The following is a 19301-nucleotide window of genomic DNA, read 5'->3' as shown; positions in this document are numbered from 1 at the left end:
TCAGAGTCCTAACTTGGTTCTTGCTGATGTACATCCAGCTGGCCTTTGTTATATTTATAACTTGGAGGCAAAGTTAAGAATTATAAACTTTTTATAAGGATAATAGTATTAGTTTATTGTAGAATAGGGAAAATTTGGGTTAGTTAGATGAGGAAAGATCAGAGTAATCTGTGGAAACAGAAGAAGTGGTTCCTTGTGGAACCAGGGAGTTTTATTTGGGTGGAGTTAGAATTCCTTAGAGTTAGAAATCCTTTATATTCTCAATAAATAGTTTATTTTTTGTATAACAAGAGTCTCCTTAGTGTCCTTGCACCTGGCTCTGAAGAGAAGTTCACTTATTAGCTTCACTTCACTTATATAAATTGAAGAGACTTTGTAAGCATAGCAAGCAGAGTATCTAATCAGTTTATATCCAAAATCAATTCATTCACCTATTATTTTTTACAGGATGAAGAGAGAGTTTGAAAGGGATAAGGACTTGGTTGCTTTCTCAGCTTTTAAGAGAATGAGTCCAATTAATCCATAGAAAATTTTCATCATATTCATGGAGTTAATCCCTGAAGAAATATACTACTATGATCAATAATAGTCTATAATTCTGAGTAACACCATTTTTTCCCTCCCTACATGTCAGGAACTGGAAAAGAGAAAGCATCAGGTTCCAGTAATGTTCAGATGTTAAAGCATTCATTCATTCCTGGAACTCTAAGCTGTTCTCTTGGGGCATTCTATTTGCCTTTCCTTACTCTTCTAGTTCTCTGATAGCTCCAGATTTCAATAAGCTTGTCCCCCAAATCTCACCCTCTTGTTTAAATAGTAAGATTATTCAATGAGCACATGGAGCTATATTTTCTATTGGCTATTCAATTATTCTTTAGAGGCCTTGTCTATAGTTCCTCTAAGAGAAATTATGTTTTTACTTTGGAATTCTGAGTTTCTCTCATGGACTGAAAAGTGTGAATATTTTAGAATCATAGCATGATTAGCATAAAATGGATATTCAAGTGTATCAAATCAAAGGCCCTTATTTTACAAGGGCAATGATATCATTACTGGCTACAAAAAGCACCAAGATGCATTTATTTGATACACTCCTTCAATGTCCATAGGTTCTGATAATTCTTTGTATTCATTCTAAACAAAATCAATTTTTTTCTGATTTAATTTCTTATTGGTTTATTTCCCTCTTCATTCTACCAGGTATATTACAATCTTATCAATTGTTAATCTTTTAACAAAAATAGATTTTAGTTTTGTCATTCATTTTGTAATTTTAATTTATATTTAAATATGTATTTATGAAGATTATGTATATTTTAATATAGTATAAAGTTTATATCTATATTTAAATTTCTCTTCTAATTTCTAACATAACTTTTGTTCTTATTTTGGAATTGTTTGTTTATATATCTCTTTTCCAAAAATCTCCTCATAGTATTATAAACTTATTTTAATATATGTTAATATAATTTTATAATCCCTCATAAATACTTTAATAATTTTTCTCAAAAATATAATTCCTTTTTACATATTTATTTCTTATTTGTATGATATATTCTTCAATCCATTCATTATCCAAGACATGATTTTCTCTATTTCATCTTCTAAATCTGAGGCATAACAATATATGGATTGATTCTCTACTACTTGATGAGACTGATGTATGCATTGCCAAATGTAGCTCAGTATTTGGGAGACTCTGTTGGAAAGTGTGGAAGAGAAGAGATATTAGCATACATAACAAGCTGAAGGTCTATAGAGACATTGTGCTGATCTCATTGTTATATGCCTGTAAAACTTGGATAGTACTCAAGTATAATGACAGAAATATTAATAAATAAAAATTACTCATACTTTCTGGCATATATATTGCTTCTCTGTTGTTGTCATTGGAGAGGTGCTGGGAGGTATGCATACATATAGAAGGCTTTTTGATGATTGTGGATTTTTCATATGTTGTGGAACATATTTAAAGAAAATGTTAAAATACTAGAGAGGTGGATAAAAGGAGAGAGAAAGATGGCGAGAGAGTCAGACAGAGACAGAGAGATAGGGACAAATGCAGAGAGAGATAGAAGATAAAAAAGTGGAAATAAAGGAATTAGAAAAAAAGAGAAGGGGACTTCCGGTTAAGATGGCGGCTTAGAGAAAGCTGAAGTTCAGATCTCCGGAAAACCCTTCCCGACCGATCTCAAACTAGAAGCTCCTAAGGCGCCGAAATTCAAAACGATCAACAGCACAGACCCTGGGAACCCTCCTCCTGGACCTGGACCTGGTTCAAAAGGTACGGCTCCCCTTAAAAGCCAGAACCCCAGATCCCTCGGACCTCAGGGGTAGGAGCGCAGAGTCCAAGGCTCCCGGAAGCCGCAGCCGCGCCGGGCTCAGAGAGCAGGGTCTGAGGAACAACAACCCTCAGGGTCTTCTACCCAAGTCCCAGTCCGGGTGAAAGTTACTGCCTGGGGCTTCCGCTGCAAAGAGCTGGTCGGTCCGGGTGAAAGTTACTGCCTGGGGCCTCCGCTGCAGAGAGCTGGTCAAAACAACAGCAACCCTCAGGGCGGGCAAGACAGCCTCACGGGCTGGATCCTGCTATCCAAGTCTCAGTGAAAGTCTGTGCTCTCGGAGCTTGGGGAAGCGGCAGCCCATCCCCCCGCAGGCCGACGAAACAGCCTCACGGCCAGGGATTCTGAAGGCAACTTCCGGAAATCGAGCCAGGGGGAGAGTGTGGCCTCGTGGTCCGACCCTTCCATTCCAGTTCCAGTGAGGCATATTCAGTTTAACCCAGGGAAAGTCATAGAACCATCTGCCCAGGACTAAAGCCTCTGATCACCAGACAAAGACAAGAAAAGCCAATCCTCCACGTTCAGAGATGACAAACTCCACAGAAGCACAGAAGCCCCAAAATACCAAGAAAAATAAGAAGAAAGGGGCGACTCTGGACACATTCTATGGAGCCAAAATACAAAATACAGAGCAGATAGAAGAAGATATACAAGAAAATTCTCCAAAATCTTCCAAAGGAAATAGAAACTCTCCACAAACCCATGAAGAATTTGAATCAGAAAGGACCAAAAAGATGGAAGCCCTCTGGGAGGAAAAGTGGGAAATGATGCAAAAGAAATTCACGCATCTACAAAACCAGTTTGACCAAACTGTAAAAGAAAACCAGGCTTTAAAGCAAGAACTAATAAAGCAAAGCCAAAACACCAAGAAATTAGAAGAGAACATAAAATATCTCACCGACAAGGTGATAGATCTGGAAAACAGGGGGAGAAGAGAAAATTTAAGAATAATTGGACTCCCAGAAAAGCCAGAAATAAACACCAAACTGGACATAGTGATACAAGATATAATCAAAGAAAATTGCCCAGAGATTCTAGAACAAGGGGGCAATACAGCCACTGACAGAGCTCACAGAACACCTTCTACACTAAACCCCCAAAAGACAACTCCCAGGAATGTAATTGCCAAATTCCAAAGCTATCAAACAAAAGAAAAAATCCTACAGGAAGCCAGAAAAAGACAATTTAGATATAAAGGAATGCCAATCAGGGTCACACAAGACCTTGCAAGTTCTACGCTGAATGATCGTAAGGCATGGAACATGATCTTCAGAAAGGCAAGAGAGCTGGGTCTCCAACCAAGAATCAGCTACCCAGCAAAACTGACTATATACTTCCAAGGGAAAGTATGGGCATTCAACAAAATAGAAGACTTCCAACTTTTTGCAAAGAAAAGACCAGAGCTCTGTGGAAAGTTTGATACCGAAAATCAAAGAGCAAGGAATACCTGAAAAGGTAAATATTAAGGAAAGGGGAAAAATGTTATCTTCTTTTACTCAAACTCTCTTCTATAAGGACTACATTTATATCAACCTATGTATACTAATATGTGGGGAAAATGTAATGTATAAATAGGGGGTAAAGAAAGACCAAATAGAATAATGGTTCTCACACAAAGATTCACAGGGGAAGGGGAGGGGAAGAAAACTCCTATAAGAAGGAGAGGAAGAGAGGGGAGGGGGGTTTACTTAAACCTCAATCTCAGGGAAATCAACTCTGAGAGGGAAAAACATCCAGATCCATTGGGATCTTGAATTCTATCTTACCCAACAAGGGTAAGGAGAAGGGAAAACCAAGGGGGGGAGGGGGAGAGGGAGAACAAAAAGGGAGGGAAAGAGAGGGGGTAGGGGGAGGGAACAAAAAGGGAGGGACTAAAAAGGGAAACATCAAGGGAGGGGACAAGGGGGACTGATTCAAAGTAAATCACTGGACTAAAAGGTAGAGCCGAAGAAGAAAAGGTTAGAATTAGGGAAGGCAATCAAAATGCCAGGGAGTCCACAAATGACAATCATAACTTTGAACGTGAATGGGATGAACTCACCCATAAAACGTAGACGAATAGCAGAATGGATTAGAATCCAAAACCCTACCATATGTTGTCTTCAAGAAACACACATGAGGCGGGTTGACACCCACAAGGTCAGAATTAAAGGATGGAGTAAGACCTTCTGGGCCTCAACTGATAGAAAGAAGGCAGGAGTGGTAATCATGATATCTGATAAAGCCAATGCAAAAATAGACCTGATCAAAAGGGATAGGGAAGGTAATTATATTTTGTTAAAAGGGACTCTAGACAATGAGGAAATATCATTAATCAACATGTATGCACCAAATAATATAGCACCCAAATTTCTAATGGAGAAACTAGGAGAATTGAAGGAAGAAATAGACAATAAAACCATACTAGTGGGAGACTTAAACCAACCATTATCAAATTTAGATAAATCGAATCAAAAAATAAATAAAAAAGAGGTAAAAGAAGTGAATGAAATCTTAGAAAAATTAGAATTAATAGACATATGGAGAAAAATAAATAGGGATAAAAAGGAATACACCTTCTTCTCAGCACCACATGGCACATTCACAAAAATTGACCATACATTAGGTCACAGAAACATAGCACACAAATGCAAAAAAGCAGAAATAATGAATGCAGCCTTCTCAGATCACAAGGCAATAAAAATAATGATTAGTAATGGTACATGGAAAACCAAATCTAAAACCAATTGGAAATTAAACAATATGATACTCCAAAACCGTTTAGCTAAAGAAGAAATCATAGAAACAATTAATAATTTCATCAAGGAAAATGACAATGGCGAAACATCCTTTCAAACCTTTTGGGATGCAGCCAAAGCGGTAATCAGAGGCAAATTCATATCCCTGAAAGCTCATATTAACAAACAAGGGAGAGCAGAGATCAATCAATTGGAAATGCAATTGAAAAAACTCGAAAGCGATCAAATTAAAAACCCCCAGCAGAAAACCAAATTAGAAATCCTAAAAATTAAGGGAGAAATTAATAAAATCGAAAGTGATAGAACTATTGATTTAATAAATAAGACAAGAAGCTGGTACTTTGAAAAAACAAACAAAATAGACAAAGTACTGGTCAATCTAATTAAAAAAAGGAAGGAAGAAAAGCAAATTCACAGCATTAAAGATGAAAAGGGGGACAGCACCTCCAATGAGGAGGAAATTAAGGCAATCATTAGAAATTACTTTGCCCAATTATATGGCAATAAATACACCAATTTAGGAGAAATGGATGAATATATACAAAAATACAAACTGCCTAGACTAACAGAAGAGGAAATAGAATTCTTAAATAATCCCATATCAGAAATTGAAATCCATCAAGCCATCAAAGAACTTCCTAAGAAAAAATCCCCAGGGCCTGATGGATTCACCTGTGAATTCTATCAAACATTCAGAGAACAGTTAACCCCAATACTATACAAACTATTTGACATAATAAGCAAAGAGGGAGTTCTACCAAACTCCTTTTACGACACAAACATGGTACTGATTCCAAAACCAGGCAGGTCAAAAACAGAGAAAGAAAACTATAGACCAATCTCCCTAATGAATATAGATGCAAAAATTTTAAATAGGATACTAGCAAAAAGACTCCAGCAAGTGATCAGAAGGATCATTCACCATGATCAAGTAGGATTCATACCAGGGATGCAGGGCTGGTTCAACATTAGGAAAACCATCCACATAATTGACCACATCAACAAGCAAACTAGCAAGAACCACATGATTATCTCAATAGATGCAGAAAAAGCCTTTGATAAAATACAACACCCATTCCTATTAAAAACACTAGAAAGCATAGGAATAGAAGGGTCATTCCTAAAAATAATAAACAGTATATATCTAAAACCAACAGCTAATATCATCTGCAATGGGGATAAACTAGATGCATTCCCAATAAGATCAGGAGTGAAACAAGGATGCCCATTATCACCTCTACTATTTGACATTGTACTAGAAACACTAGCAGTAGCAATTAGAGAAGATAAAGAAATTGAAGGTATCAGAATAGGCAAGGAGGAGACCAATTTGTCACTCTTTGCGGATGACATGATGGTCTACTTAAAGAATCCTAGAGATTCAACCAAAAAGCTAATTGAAATAATCAACAACTTTAGCAAAGTTGCAGGATACAAAATAAACCCACATAAATCATCAGCTTTTCTATATATCTCCAACACAGCTCAGCAGCAAGAACTAGAAAGAGAAATCCCATTCAAAATCACCTTAGACAAAATAAAATACCTAGGAATCTATCTCCCAAGACAAACACAGGAACTATATGAACACAACTACAAAACACTCGCCACACAACTAAAACTAGACTTGAACAATTGGAAAAAACATTAACTGCTCATGGATAGGACGAGCCAATATAATAAAAATGACCATCCTACCCAAACTTATTTATCTATTTAGTGCCATACCCATTGAACTACCAAAATACTTCTTCACTGATTTAGAAAAAACCATAACAAAGTTCATTTGGAAGAACAAAAGATCAAGGATATCCAGGGAAATAATGAAAAAAAACACATATGATGGGGGCCTTGCAGTCCCAGACCTCAAACTATATTACAAAGCAGCAGTCATCAAAACAATTTGGTACTGGCTAAGAAACAGAAAGGAAGATCAGTGGAATAGACTGGGGGAAAACGACCTCAGCAAGACAGTATACGATAAACCCAAAGATCCCAGCTTTTGGGACAAAAATCCACTATTCGATAAAAACTGCTGGGAAAATTGGAAGACAGTGTGGGAGAGACTAGGAATAAATCAACACCTTACACCCTACACCAAGATAAATTCAAAATGGGTGAGTGACTTAAACATAAAGAAGGAAACCATAAGTAAATTGGGTAAACACAGAATAGTATACATGTCAGACCTTTGGGAGGGGAAAGGCTTTAAAACCAAGCAAGATATAGAAAGAATCACAAAATGTAAAATAAATAATTTTGACTACATCAAACTAAAAAGCTTTTGTACAAACAAAACCAATATAACTAAAATCAGAAGGGAAACAACAAATTGGGAAAAAATCTTCATAGAAACCTCTGACAAAGGTTTAATTACTCATATTTATAATGAGCTAAATCAATTGTACAAAAAATCAAGCCATTCTCCAATTGATAAATGGGCAAGGGAAATGGATAGGCAGTTCTCAGATAAAGAAATCAAAACTATTAACAAGCACATGAAGAAGTGTTCTACATCTCTTATAATCAGAGAGATGCAAATCAAAACAACTCTGAGGTATCACCTCACACCTAGCAGATTGGCTAACATAACAGCAAAGGAAAGTAATGAATGCTGGAGGGGATGTGGCAAAGTAGGGACATTAATTCATTGCTGGTGGAGTTGTGAACTGATCCAACCATTCTGGAGGGCAATTTGGAACTATGCCCAAAGGGCGACAAAAGAATATCTACCCTTTGACCCAGCCATAGCACTGCTGGGTCTGTACCCCAAAGAGATAATGGACACAAAGACTTGTACAAAAATATTCATAGCTGCGCTCTTTGTGGTGGCCCAAAACTGGAAAACGAGGGGATGCCCATCAATTGGGGAATGGCTGAACAAACTGTGGTATATGTTGGTGATGGAATACTATTGTGCTCAAAGGAATAATAAAGTGGAGAAGTTCCATGGAGACTGGAACAACCTCCAGGAAGTGATGCAGAGTGAGAGGAGCAGAACCAGGAGAACATTGTACACAGAGACTAATACACTGTGGTATAATCGAACGTAATGGACTTCTCCATTAGGGGCGGTGTAATGTCCCTGAACAACTTTCAGGGATCCAGGAGAAAAAAAACACCATTCATAAGCAAAGGATAAACTATGGGAGTGGAAACACCGAGAAAAAGCAACTGCCTGAATACAGAGGTTGAGGGGACATGACAGAGGATAGACTTTAAATGAACACTCTAATGCAAATACTATCAACAAAGCAATGGGTTCAAATCAAGAAAACATCTAATGCCCAGTGGACTTACGCGTCGGCTATGGGGGGTGGGGGGGAGGAAAAGAAAATGATCTATGTCTTTAACGAATAATGCTTGGAAATGATCAAATAAAATATATTAAAAAAAAAAAGAAAAAGAAAAAAAGAGAAGAGAATAATATGATTTACAAGATAGTTACATGGGTGAAATGGAGAAAATGAAAAAATATTGATGCTTTTATAATTTCTAGTATTGTTCTATGGAAAATATATCATATTATATAGAAATCTTCTAAATAACTGTTCAAAACAAGCATCCCCTGACCATTTTCTCACTTACAATTTCTACAGGTATGAAAGAAATCTTGTACAGGTAGGCCTTTTCCACACATTTGAAGTTTTATCAGTAGTGAAGTTCAGAAATCACTCCTGACATGACACACATTGATTTTGCTCTATAACTTGAACACCTATCTCATGGGAACCAACTAATAGCAAAAGGAGAAGAACCCTGCCAATTTCACATAATTTTAGTTCATTCAAGACTACAGCCTGATTTTGTCAGCCTTACTCATCTGATTTCTAAATAAATAAATACTTCATAGACATTTTGTGTGACTTTGGGGGAATTATTACTCAAACTGGAGATCAGTGAATGGCAGCATAATGGAAAAAAAATCAAGTTCAGGCCTGGGAAGTTGCCAAATAGTGGTCTATGAGCAGAGGAGAGAATGCTATTGTTTGGGCCAAAATGCTTCGGGAAGATTTATGCCAGGGTATGCACCTTCCAATTTCCTTGTAGACATCAATATTATACATATTGGAAATAGAAAGTTTCATACTTCACACAGTAGCTCCTTATTTCCATGAGTTATGGAAAGCAGATCAGTAACTTCATTCTTGGTTCTTCTGTGTCTATGTGTACTCATTGTGCTGTATATAATTTGCACTGAGTGCCAATATCATGTTAACTGCCCTACAGATGGTGAATTTCCCAATGGAATCATCATCCCAATTAAATGAATAGGATGAAGAATTATGAAAGCAAATAGAGCAGAAATGCATTTAATAAAGGGAAAAGCCTAAAATGAAGGAAAATATAAAATTGGTTTCTACCTAGAGCATACAGTCTGGAGAGAAAACCATGGACCAATAACAGAAAATGTATGTGTTACAACTGGAACTGGAGTTTGTTTCTTTGATTTTGTTCTCATAAAGAGGCCATGAAGACTAATAATTTTGTTATTAACTTTCCCCTTAGAAGTCTTCCTCAACCTTTCTTAATTCTTACTACCTTAACTCTCTTAATTATTTTCTATTTTTCCGAGTTTGATTTGTTTGTATTTCTTTACACATTTTCTTCCCCATTAGATTGTAATCTCCTTGAGTACAAAGAATAGCTTTTTGCCTCTTTTTGTATCCCTAGAGTTTACTAATATACCAAGGGTCATGGCAAATATTAGGTGGCTAATAAATGTTTATTAATTAATTATGACTGCATAAATGCATTGAGAAGTTCTGATATTAATGGTGTGAATTTTCAGTGAGTGATCTCTCTCTCCAGTTGGTCCTCTGGATCTTATAGATAAAATTACTGATGATCAAGAAAAGAAGGTTTTGGAACTAAAATCCTTGACATTGTCAAGTCCTTCAGTATAGGAAACTGACATTCATACATACATGCAAACATAAAAACACATAGATATACATATATATGTATATGTACATATATATATATATATAATCAGTGGACATGCAGTGAAGAGAATTAATTTATACCTTCTTTGTTGCTGTGTTTTATGGACCTTGGTACCTTTACATCTGACTTCTAACCAAAATTTTCCATATACAATAACTACCCTCCCCATTAAAATGTGAGCTTCATGAGACCAGACTGTCTTACTTTCCTGTTTATAATTATATTCATATATCTAGTAACCAGTGTTGTGTTTTGTACAAATTAAATGCTTAATAAATGCTTCATTCATGCATGAATTCCCTCCATCTACTAATGCCTGTTCCCTTAATGAATACTACAAGAATTGAAAAGCTTAACTATCTTGAATCTGAACACATAGTAATGATTTTATTTATTTTTTTAATTTCAATTTTTCCTGGTATCAATTTGAAGATCCCAACAGTTATTCAAGGCTACTTCTTAACCATCATGAAATTATAGTCATGATAATAGTTCACATTTGAACTTTATAAGAACATTTTTAATTGCTAGGTTTATTTTTATTGGAACTAAAATTACACCAAAATAGGGAACTTCAGGGCTGGAAAGTCCCTCTATTAATACATATTGTCAGTTGTCAGACAATTTAGAACCTTAGACCATTTGCATGAAAATTAAAGATTAAGCAATATATCAAGGTTCTGAAAGAGGTCACAAATGGGATCAAACTTTAGATGGGACTGAAAGCCAATTCTTGTTAACTGTAAGTCTATTCTCTATCCAATATCCTGCACTTTAGAGTATTAAACCATACCCAAACACACATAAACACATAGTTGTATATTAATATATACATTATATCAAAGCATACACAGACATATAAGTATGTATATACTATCAATTGATTATAATGATTTCCCTATGACAGAAAGAACTTTGAGAAGATTAAACCTACGGAGTGTATATTCACACACATATAATATACATATGCATCTATCTGTATGCATGCTTGCATGGAGGTGTATATACCATTAATTGATTCTCATGATTACCCTATGATGGAAGGATCTTGGAGAAGATATTTTGGAAGATATTTTGAAATATATTTTTGAATTGAGAACTATTGTTTTGTTGACTTAATTTGATAAAATAGAGAAAATCAGAAAGGAATTACCCTGGAGAGGTTTATTTTACTTCAAACAGGCTTTTGGAAAGACATTTAGATATGAATCCAGGTGCTCTAAGTTAAACATTTTTTTCAGTATTTTATTGAGTATTTTGTATGTGTATATATATATATATATACACATATATATACATAGGTATGAGTGAGTATATATTTATTATTTGTATACATATGTGTGGTTATATTGATATATGCATTTATAAAATATACATGTGTTTGATGTATTGTAGAGAGACATACAGATAAACTGATAGATTAGATAGACAGATATGTATGTATATATCTATATATGTTAGTGTATGCAGAGTGCCCCCAAAGTGCTTAGTGTACTTTTGAGCTTCTTTTAAATGTAAAAGGACACAAATATTCTAATACTCTTTGGAAACACACACACACACACACACACACACAGAGAGAGAAACATGTAATTTATTTTGTAAGCATTTTTATAACTTCATTCCCACTTTATTATCTCCATTGGAAAAATAAAATAAAGAAAAGAAAGCCTTAATAACCAATACACATCATCAAGGAAAATAAATTTCCACTTTGGCCAAGTCCAAAAAAATTGTCTTATTATTCATTTAAATCCATCTCTTCTCTGGTATGACATGAGTGGAATATTTAACCTTCAGTCTGCTACATATTTGTTTTATCATTGTTCTAAAGTTTTTCAAAATCATTAGATTGCCTTTATAAGATTTACATTTTCTCTATTTTTACCCTACTGCTAATCACTCAGTCTTGATCACAGGACCTCAGTTTCTTTCTATATATAATGAAAAGTTTGGACTCCTTTCTAAGATCCTTGGCTAGCTATGACCCAAAGATTCTCTGCATAAAGGAATGATAAGCAATAGCCAGAGAAATAGTTGCTACTGAACATCACAACTTAGGTACCAAATTTTAAAGCAGAGTCCCTTAGCAAGCTCAAAATTCTCCTGCTGTGCTTAAGAAGTTTGATGTCAGTATTAAATTTGAAACTCAATCCACACACCATGGGGAGACCAACATAGCAAACAAGTCGGCATGGGATCACAGCTCCCCTTTGAGAACATTAATAACTGCCCTGCTGGTGTGTCTCTGTCAGGTGTTATTTTTCTCTTCACTGTTCTTTTTCTACTTTGCATCTCTTGTTTTTCTCTTTCATGTTTCTCCAGTGGTGCTGACTACTGATAAGAGATGCCATTTGAAGTGAGAGAAAAACCCACATCTTAGTCACATAGTTTAATATGTTTTTGAGATTTAGGATACATAGGGGGTAGAGAGGCCATAATTTTTTGAGGGAAGAATTTAGTCCCAACTCCAGTCCCAGTGGTTGAGAAATAAAGAGATTCAGGGACCTGGAAGTGCTGATTTTGCAAAGTCCTCTCCATTTCTAAGGAAACCATCCAAAATACCACTTTAGAAAAAGAGGAAAAATATCTGTAATGCCATGTGAGGACTTGGAAGCTCTGCTCAGAAGAGGAGACTATAAGGCAGTTTCTAGCTGAATGTATTTTTGAAAGCTATTTTTTAGGAAGAATTGAAATCCATAGTTTCAAATGTATAAAGTGTCTTCCTTTAGAAGTATGTCATCACTCCCAATACACAGTTTAGGCTTGAATATTATTCTGTGGCATGATCTGGGGCTCATTATAAAGCAATGCATATTCATCTTGTGCTTATATAATAAGAATTAGGCAAAATTGAGGTTGCATCTGGAAAAGCAGCCTTCAGGCTTGCATTTATTTTGTGGCAACTGAACCAATGAAAGCTAACTTTACTTTTTTTCTTCATTTGGATTATTAAAAATCAGAAACAAGAAAATCAACCATTAAATGTACTTGTTTTATTGTTTGATTAGAAAATTGGGATGAGAGTGTTAGGTTGGGTATTTAAACCCATCGGTTCATAGGAACAAAACCATTGAAGTGAAGGAGACAGGTTATATTTTTTTACTGACTGATGTAAAACACATGAAAATAATAACCCAAAAAGCTTTTTAAAGTGTGCATGCTACCTCATCTTTTGTACTAAAAGTAGGACTAATTTTATATGTAATTGGCAAAGAAAATAACCCTTCTCTTCTGTCTTTTTATGAGCAGTGTCCCACTAGGCCAAACCTGCATCCTTAGTATTCCTTTCTATGCCAACCTTTTTTTGTGTGTGTACATCAGCATATTTGTCGCAAATAGTTTTTCCTTATTTATTTTGTTTGCTATTATATTAGCATAATCAGGGATTATAATAAGCTTTTAAAAACATTCCCACGTATCTACCAATCTGAGTCTAAATTGGATCTTTGTACCTTCTATCAAATGGGTTTTTTAAATTATGAAGCTATATACAGTAAAACTAGCCCTTTTCAATATTATAGTTCTTAATGTATTTAAAGAAAAATATCATGTTTTTCTTTAGTATTTTCTTCCCTTGGCTAGATATCCCATGTTTTTAAAAAAATGTTTTCAAAAGAATGAGTTTAAGCAATTAAGTTTCTATGTGCTCTCCAGTTTAACAATATCCTTCATGGAATGTAGCTCCCAAAACTGCGAATGCAGTCTAGGCACAACACAGCCCAATTATGACCCTTATTTGATCCTTACAAAAGTTCTGAGAGTACTTTTTATAGTTAAATAAACTGAGACAGAGAGAAGTTAAGTAACATAGGGTTACTCAGGGTAACATAGCTTGAAAGTACCTTTAGTAGATCTGGAATTCAAGTCTAACTGAATACAAATCTAATGTTCTATCCCATAAGGGATAGAACCCATCCCATAAGTTCTATCCCACAATAAGAACAAAAAAAAAGAAGAAGATTTATTCTAAGTCTAATATTAAGCATCAATATAATGAATTGGTTTCATGGTATAAAGAAAATAATTAAGGATGTCTTTAATTCAAGCTTGAATCTGGCTATATGACCCTGGCCATTGCACACATTTGTAGACATTCTTGACTAAGCTACATAGAAAGTGCTGTCCTGCCCTGGGGAAAGAGTTTGCTTATGAGGGAATTTTCTACAGCAAAGTGTAGACCCAATATCTATCCCTGACCTAAGAAATTAAATATATTTTAGTCCTGGGTGTAGTAGAGGCTGGGGAGAGATAGAGAGAGCTTGTAAACAAAGATGCAAGCCTGGAGACTTAGCTCTAGCTGTCAATCAAGAGAAGGTTCCAAGAGAATGTTCCCAGGAGTGGCAATTGGGGATTTACTGGCCACACTGAGAAGAGAAACTTGGCATTTGGACTTTGTCTCTGTCTCTCTGACTCTGGGCAGTTGAAGCTGATAAGAAAAAGAAACTTGCCTTTTGAGTTGGTGGTCTCTTGGAGAGAGTTGGGCTGGCCAGGAGAAACTTAGAGACTTTGAACTTTGTTTTTCTCTGGGGTTGAAGCTGAGAAAGGAGACAACCCAGGCTGATCTTGTGAAAGAAGAAGAAAGATTTAAAAGGCTGTTGTCCTCCATCTCCCTAACTGTCTAAGAGTCACAGTTTGTGACTGGACTACTTTCTCAATCCTTCATTTAGATTAGGGACTTCCTCATCCCTCTTACCTCAGTTTCCCACCCTGTTATCCCAATAAACCCCTTGACTGAGAAAGCAACTAGAGTATCTTTATAGTTCACTCGGGAGGGAGGGAAGAAGCAAAAGGCTTCAAGAAGATTGGGAGGTGAGGGAGGCAAAAGGGAGAGGGTTGGTTAAGGGAGGGAGTAAAGGAGGAAGGAGTTAGGAAATAGATTGATCCATTAGCTATCAGCAGGGAACAGTAGGCAGACCCCAGTGTAAACCTCAGAGCAGTCCCCTGTGTGGCAGTATCCCTGTGTGGCATCCCTCAGCATTTCTTATTCCTACCTCCATTACAAATAAGCAGCCTCAGGTTCCTGTAGCAGCCCTCTCTAGTCACAGCCAGCCAGAAAACAACAGTCATTGCAGAAGAAACAGTTTCCCTCCCAGTTTACCTTCTCTATTTCAACAAGTAATAGTTTTCTCTCTCAGTTTATTTGAAAAAAAAGTAAGAAAAAAAGTAGAAGGAGGGTGGGATGGATTCTCCACTTCAGTCTTCCCCAAAATATGTCTCCCCACTAACCCTGCCTTTATTCCCCTCTAATAACTGATTTGATGGGTGAACCTTTTCCCTTGGGGAAAGACAGAAAAATCAGGTCTCTCCCCCTTCCATATTAAAGGAAGTCAATTTAAGATAACTGACAACTTTATTCTAACAAATAGTGTTTAGGGGTAAGATAAGCAAGATGTCTTCAGGTTAGATTTCATAGGAAAGAGGGTAAGATAATTCCCTATCTGTCTAAAAATATTTTCTCCCTCCCTTAAAGTTGAGAGACCCAGGATTGTCAGCCCGGTCACTAAGAATCTCAGGGTTTTGGTGACCCCTGGTCCTTATCACAGCAGAGCCAATGTGCAGACTCAGGGTGTCACAGGAGCTGTGTGAGATCTTCTTCAGTTTATGTCACAATTCTTGGTGTCTTTGGCAGGGGAAATGGTGGTTAGGGTCAATGAGGGATTTGAAAAGCTCAGGAGAGAAAACTCTGATCAGTCACTCACCCTCACTGGAGAGAGAGAGAGAGAGAGAGAGAGAGAGAGAGAGAGAGAGAGAGAGAGAGAGAGAGAGAGAGAGAGAGAGAGATCACCTGTCTCCCACCTGGAATCTCTTTTCCCTCAAGATTTCAACCTTCCTTCACCATCCCCCACTGTGGATGTAAGGATGTAAACCTCTGCAGGTCTTCCAGGCTCTGATCTTCAAAGTCTCTGGATCATTCCTCTGTCACAGTTATCAATGGAATTGTCAGGGAAGACTAGTACTGAAGGTTTGTTGAGCTCTTTTTAAGGTTGCTCTCCACCTTCACTGTCCACCTGTCACATGACTCCTACTTGTGGCTTCAAGAAGCTATAGCATAAGCAGCAGCCACATTCTGGTAAACTGCCTTAGGCAGATTAAACCAGGCGAGGGTAACCTACAGGTCTCAAACCTGTTGGTAAATGAGGGGAGTGTCTATTCTAGGAAAGCAAAAGGTCTCCAATTGGAGGATGGACAGAAAAGAACAATTTGTTCCAACTTAGATTAAAGGGACCGAAGCAGGCACCATGGTACTTTCAGAGATTGATTATTCAAACAAGCTGAGGTCATCCATTACATTCCAAGTAATCACCAATCATCCTGATTTGTTTTTCTTGACACTAGATTTCAGTGATTAGAAGAAAATGTAAGGCTGACTTTGTGCAACTCTGCCACATTTAAATCTAATTGATGTATCAGTCAAGATATTACCTCATGGTACCACTGGTGCTCTTTGAAAATGAAAGATGAACAACACATTTATGATTATTTTTATTTAAAATTGATAAAGTGAAATGCAATAAAAATGTTTCATTTACTTACTTGAGGCCTCCCTAGTATTTCTGATTTGCTTACTCAGTTTTATATAAGCTTCTATTTATTTTTTTTAGTACATGGTTTGTCCTTTAATTTTGACTTTTTCTGTTGTTTTTTTTAATAATTGTATAAAGTTCTCCTCAATTAGCCAGGAATATGTGAACCCTTTTGATGAGTATTCACCTCCCACAAACACTGCCCCCTGGGCAATGCTGGGCAATTTAGAAACTGTGATTGGCCCTTGTGTAAAGAGGAAGGGACAAGAAACCATTATAAAAGGATGGCTTTCCTCTCCTGGAAAGGGTTTAATTCTTTCTGAAAGTCAACAAGTCCTGGCTGAGTCAAACACGGGAGAAATATTTAGAGAGATAGGCTAAATGTCTTCTCTATCTTTCTGTATTTCTCTACTTTTACTCTTTCTACTACTTTTGCAAATAAAAGCCATTTAAAGCCATTTTGACTTTCAGCAATAATACCTTAAATGGACAACTACTATATTATTTAGAATTTGCATATATTTTAGTCAAACCATTAAAATTTAATTCCTACATTAGTCAAGTTACATATATTTTGTTAGACTCAAATCTTTTGTAAAATGACATATATTAATATTTTTCACCTGATATTTAAAATGGCTAAATAATTTGTACATATATGTATACATAAAATTTTAGCAAGAATAAAGCTTTACATAAATGCTACCTATCACATTTTTATGCTCATTTTTAAGTTGATTTTCTGAACTCAGTATTTTGCATTTGTGATCATTATCAAGGTGAAATATTTTGTAAATATTTTCAACTTCACATTTTCATGTTTGGAAATTGTCTCATTAATAGATTTTGATTATTTATCTCTGATCTAAAATTTTCTTTTCTGAAATTCAAATACATATACCCACATACTTAATATGTCATAGCAACTATAAATATATTTGTAACTGAATTACATTTCTTTTCATCTTGATTATAATATTCTGTTGTATAGAATTTCCTTTTTCATTGTGATTATGGACAGTAATTTTGCCCTTAATATTTATTATATTTGCTAATGGAAAAAGTAATTTTTGTCTTCATAATTGTCATAAATTGGATTTTCTATTTTCCTTGATGTTTAAGTGCATTATACCAGTGGATTTTTCCTAATTATTTGATTTTACTCTAAATCTATTATCCACTAAACTAAGAAATATTTTTTTTCCAATTTATTTGCTGAATAATGACCCCTTTAATCATCTATTTATTTTTCTAACCTTTGCCTTTCATCTTAGAATCAATGCTGTATATTGGTTCAAAGGCAGAAGAGTCATAAGGGCAAGGCTATATGGGTTAAGTGACTTGTCCAGGATCACATGGGTAGGAAGTGTTTAAACCTAGAATTGAACCCAGAATATCCCATCTCTAGGCCTGGCTCTTAATCTATTATGTTATCTCATTATCTCCTAAATAATGACTTTTAAAATCAATCTTTATTGTTATTTGTAGTCTTTGTTCATTAATTTTAATTGTTTAATTATTTGTGACCCCATCTGGGGTTTTCTTGGCAAAGATAATAGAGTATTTTGCCATTTCCTTCCACAGCTCATTTTATAGATTAAGAAATTGAGACAAAAGTATTTATTTGACTTTCCCCAGTTCATATAGCTTATAAGTGCCTGAAATCTGCTTTCAAGTCAATAAGATGAGTCTTGACTCCAGTGTTGAAGCTTCTATCCACTATGCCACTTTGCTGTCCCTCATTTTCTATAGGTACATATTTGATAAGATATCTGTTATCTCTATTCTGACTCATCTATCCTCTTTGTGTCACTTTCTTCTTTTTCTTTCTCTTCCTCCTTTTTTCATACATACAGAAATTTGCTTGAGGCAAATAAATATCTAATTTTATTTCAAAATTACAAATCTGCTATAAGAGGTGAAATTTATAACTCCAAGACTTGTATTGTGAGTTCTAAGTTATGCTGCTTCAGTGATGAAAGTTACATTACATCTTTGCCTGGTATCTAATAAGTTATAGATGAGTTACCATTTTTATGTGCATCAACAAGTATTTGCTAATAACTTAATGTATGCTATGCTGTGTGCTGATTGCTGAGAATACAAAGAATGGCCAAAGTAGAGCACTCTTATTGAGGAGACAACATCTCCTCAATAATTATATGTATATATGTATAGGTACATATTGTTTGTAGGTTAGGTCAGAGGGAATAAAATGACACTAAGAGATGCTAGGGAAATCTTCCTGAAGAGGATGGGAATTTACCTGTGGCTTGAAGGAAGTTAAGAAAGGCAGAAAGGTAATATAGAAAACACCCCAGGGAAGGGAAATGGAGAGTGAAAATGTTGAGAGTCAGAAGAAAACATTTTTTTTTCTACTAGGAAGAAGAAAAAAGCTATTATCACTGGATCATAGTCTACTTGAGAAGGATAGAAGGATAGAAGAGGGCTGTGTAACAGAAAGCTGTCAAATAAAAATTATATTTGCACCTAAAATTATAATATACCCACTGAATATTCAATAGAAGAGTGATAAATCTGTCCCTTTGCTTTAGGAAGTGTTCAAGGGATTTTTAAAATTTCTCCCTCTGTCTCCTTAAGAGGCTGGAGAGCAGGATTTCTAAGTAGAACAGAACTAACAGGTTCAGTGAGTCAGTAAACCAGAGCTGAAGTTTCCAGTACCAGGGAGACTAGGACTGAGGAGAGGAAGTAGTTGTCCCTCTGACAGGAAGTTAGGAGGGAGAGTTGGT

This window comes from Monodelphis domestica, chromosome 1 (genome assembly GCF_027887165.1).
Source record: "Monodelphis domestica isolate mMonDom1 chromosome 1, mMonDom1.pri, whole genome shotgun sequence".
NCBI classification, from domain to species: Eukaryota; Metazoa; Chordata; class Mammalia; order Didelphimorphia; family Didelphidae; genus Monodelphis; species Monodelphis domestica.
The sequence above is the reverse complement of the archived record's forward strand: the minus strand, read 5'-3'. Positions refer to the sequence as shown.